Raw genomic sequence first — 4244 nt, forward strand, 5'->3', positions numbered from 1 at the left:
TAAGAACCCTAAATCCAGATGTTGGGTTGGGAAAACCTAAACCCATTTAAGCTAAGTTGTTGAATAAGTATATACGTCACAAAAATTGATGAAAAAACTGTTTTAGATTTTAAGCGTTTTTTTTCTGATTTTTTCCTATTTTTTTTTTAATATTTTTTTGTAGATAAAAGTCAAAATTATAACCGTAATGCACACAACCTGTTATTTAAGTTTATTTATTTATTTTCATTTTACAAACGATAAAATTTTGTTGTAAATTTAAAGTTGTACCCATTTTTGAATTGTTTTCTTGGTAATTTATATGTTAGTTTACTATTCAGTACACTACAGAATATTAAAATTAGGATTAAATTACACTATTTTCTTTCTGAGATTAATGAGGTACAATTTATCTATTTTATGGCCCTTTTTTTTATTAGATTTAGGATTTTGAAAGATGAAATTAAGATTTGAGTAAAGTTGATTATATAAACATTTATTTGTAAAATTAAATGCAATGTCTAAGATTAAGTTTTGCCACCTAGAAATTACAGGGAAAAGAAATTCTTGGAAAGTTATTTGTTCCACGTCGCTTATCACCAGGTTAAGTATATTTTTCATTTTTTATTCTTAATTAAAATTTTAAACTAATATTTATAATAAAAAATTATTGAAATATATTTTTATGGATTATGATGTTAAAATATCTTTTGTTAATTCATCACTACTAATCTGATGTATTAACATTGACACCGATAGAAATAAGAAATATGAAATATCGTCTAAACAAAACATGGATTGTTTCAAAATATGTTATTTAAAATTTTGTAAGCGTGTTTAAATCACGCAAATCAATCAAATAATTAAAGAAAATGCTGATGTGAAACCACTTTTAATGGCTCAGGATTCAACGAATTGGAGCTTAGGATTTGGCAATCTTATATTTTTACTTTTATAAAGAAAATTTAAGACTTCTTTCTTACTTCATTGGAATAATTTAAGTTTTAGGCACTCGTCAATTAGAATAAAAAACTATGGTTTAGTTTAATTACACTTTGAGTATCTAATTCAATAAGAATATTTTGTACTCACGTCCTTACTAAAAGAAGAGTTTTGAACTGATCACTTTATATTTAAGGTGGATAAGGAAAAGTACGATTATTTTAATTTTTAATAGGTTAAAAAATCATAATATATTTAAAATAAAAATATATAATTTCTTACTTAATTTGTTTTAAAATAAAAATAAATAAAATATATACTAATAGTGAAATTATTTTTTATATACTATGTATATTAACTTTATAATATCTATCTTAAACGTTATTCAAAATGAATTTTAATGGATTGATGATAGTATAAGAACTTTTGTATTAATTTTGCTGTCTATTATACTGGTTATATATTTTTTTAATCTTATCTACAAAATCTTTGAGTATATATGAAAAAAATGAATCAACCTATATCTAAGTTACATTATTTCTTACACCATCAATTATATACAATGTGTTTTTTAATTAATAATAATTATTAAATTACAATTATATATTAACTTAATAAATTTACTAAGATTATATTACCTTAATAAAAATTATTAAAATTATATGAATTCGTATATGATAGTATATTATTTTGATTTGACACGTCTAAAAAGCAATAAATTTATACACATTTTATTTGAGCGAGAAAATATCACAGAAAGTGACTTAATCTATTTCTCTCATTTTTTTCTTGAGTGATAATACTTTATAAAAAATTTCATTATCTAAAAAATTTGTAACCTCCAAATCTCACCCAAATATTTTTCTACCAATTCCAACTTCTTTAACAAGTTTAAAATAATTTTTTTTCAATACATTGGTACTTGAAAATCCATATAATATTAGTTTAGTTCAAAATGATTACCTCAAATCCAAAAGCAACTTAACATTATAATCCAAGACCTATATAGCATATAAACTCCAAAACATCTACACCATCAAATGAATTTCTACTTTAAATAGAAAATTCAAATCCAAACGAAATAAATTTCACCTATCGATTTCTTATGCTTTTTTTTTTATCAATAATAATAAAAAATGATAATCACTAACTCATATGTACAAAATCAATTTCCTATGTAAATAAAATAAAAAATAATTTTACAATTTCAACCTGTTATAACATTAATAAGTATCAAAAGATAATTAGTCCAAATGTTTAATCATGTATTAATTGCACACAAACTACTTACTCAAAAACTCCAAAATCTAATTAACTTTGTAATATGTCAACTCGTCGTAATTCACCTAATTTTTAACTCTAATAAACTAAATAAAATTCAAAATCAACTATGAAATTATTAGTTGCTCTCACCTCAATTTCTGTAATATTCAAGAAATTGCTCCATAAATATAATGTAATGAGCAATTGATATTTCAAGCGAAATTTTAATCCTTTGTATGTTTGAGTTATTTATAGAGTGTCCCTTTAAATTAGAATTTTTTTTAAAGGAAAGAGCGATATACTTTATATAAAATGACGGTTCTAAATAACATATGTTGAAAGGGAAACATGATGTTTAGTAATCTATTGTATTATAATTGTGATAATTTTTAATAACAGTCATATTAAAACTACCACAACTTATATGTTTTTGTAGTGAAAAATGAAAAATATTTAATTTGGTATAATTGTATATGCGAATTATGGATTTACAATAAATCATTACATTTGAAATATTATTCATTTTGTAATTAAAATTTTGCTTTATTTGATTTTATCCTTAAGAGATTCCACATTTAGTTAAGAGATGAGATTATTTATAAATTATCATTGACCTTAACTCTTAAAGAATGTGAAACTTTTGGATATGTCGTAATAAACCCCTCAATTGAGAACTAAGAGATGAGAGTGACTTACACCTCTTTATTACGTTTTTTTTAATCGACAAATAATAAATTGAAACATTTAAGGAATGTTCTAACCTGTATACAAAACAACCTAAACTAAACTTATGTTCCCATATGCATACAAAAAGACAACCAAGAAAAATCCAAGAGAGAACATTAGCTAACCCTTAGAACATACATGCTAATATGAAACATCTATACCAAGCTACCATAAAAGATATATCTACACTAACCAACTTTGAACATATCAGTTCCACAATTTATCAGATTAACTAGTGTAGCACTAATGGCAGCACAAATAGCCACTCAAGCAAAAAAGCCTCTTTATTAAGTTAATATTGTTAAGGTCAAAAAATGAATTTGATATATTTTCCATTTTGGTGCTTAGACTTGTATAATTCATGATTTTGTCCTTGAAAGATATCTTTTATGGTGTATTTTTCTAGGCGCAGAAACATTCAAAGGAAGAAAAAACAAAGAGTGTGTCAATTTCAAGAATTTGAAACTTAAGAAAATGTTAAAAATGAGACAAAGTTATTTGTAATAAAAACTTTCACTCATACAAGAAGAGATTTATCAAAAAGTACTCTTCACTTCAAAAAGATAATTCATTATATTTATTTTAATAATTATGTTTATTATAATAAAATAAATAAATGAGGGTAAAAATATTAAATTAATATATTAAACAAATTAAATTATTCTTAAATAATTATAATTTATAAATCATTTTAAATTTTTATTTTACAAATTATTTTTTAAATATATTAATATAAAAAAAGTATTATATTATATCAATCAAATCATTTACAATATTTCTATTCAAATCCATTATATTTTCCTTAAACAAAATAATCTCATTTTCTTTAGACTTTTTTTTTTCAAATCAATCATTTTTCACTCCCTCATATCTCTTATCTAATCCAAACAAGCATTAATGACAAAATCGTGATGGTTCCACCAAACTTCAAAGTGAATAATATATAAAATTAAATGATTGATCATAATTATGAAAAAAAACACTGATAATATAAAACTCTCATAATTAATTACAAAATTATGACAAATTTGAGCTCAAAATCTAAATTAAATAATACTTCAAATGTTATAATTAACTTTAACAATACTAACAAACTTAATGTTATAGACAGTTATCAAAAACAAATAGAAGAGTTTTATACATACTACCAATATTCCAACTTTAAATGTTCTAAAATAACATTAGTATGATGAAATATCACATATAAAATATCATTAGCTATTGAGGTTAGTGTAGTATCACAAACAACTTCAAACATAGTAATATGGATTGGAACAATAGGATCTGAAGAAGCTTAACGAGAGACGTTAATTGAGTGGAAGCAAAAGATGCAT

The sequence above is a fragment of the Phaseolus vulgaris genome, chromosome 7 (assembly GCF_000499845.2).
Source record: "Phaseolus vulgaris cultivar G19833 chromosome 7, P. vulgaris v2.0, whole genome shotgun sequence".
Lineage (NCBI taxonomy): Eukaryota > Viridiplantae > Streptophyta > Magnoliopsida > Fabales > Fabaceae > Phaseolus > Phaseolus vulgaris.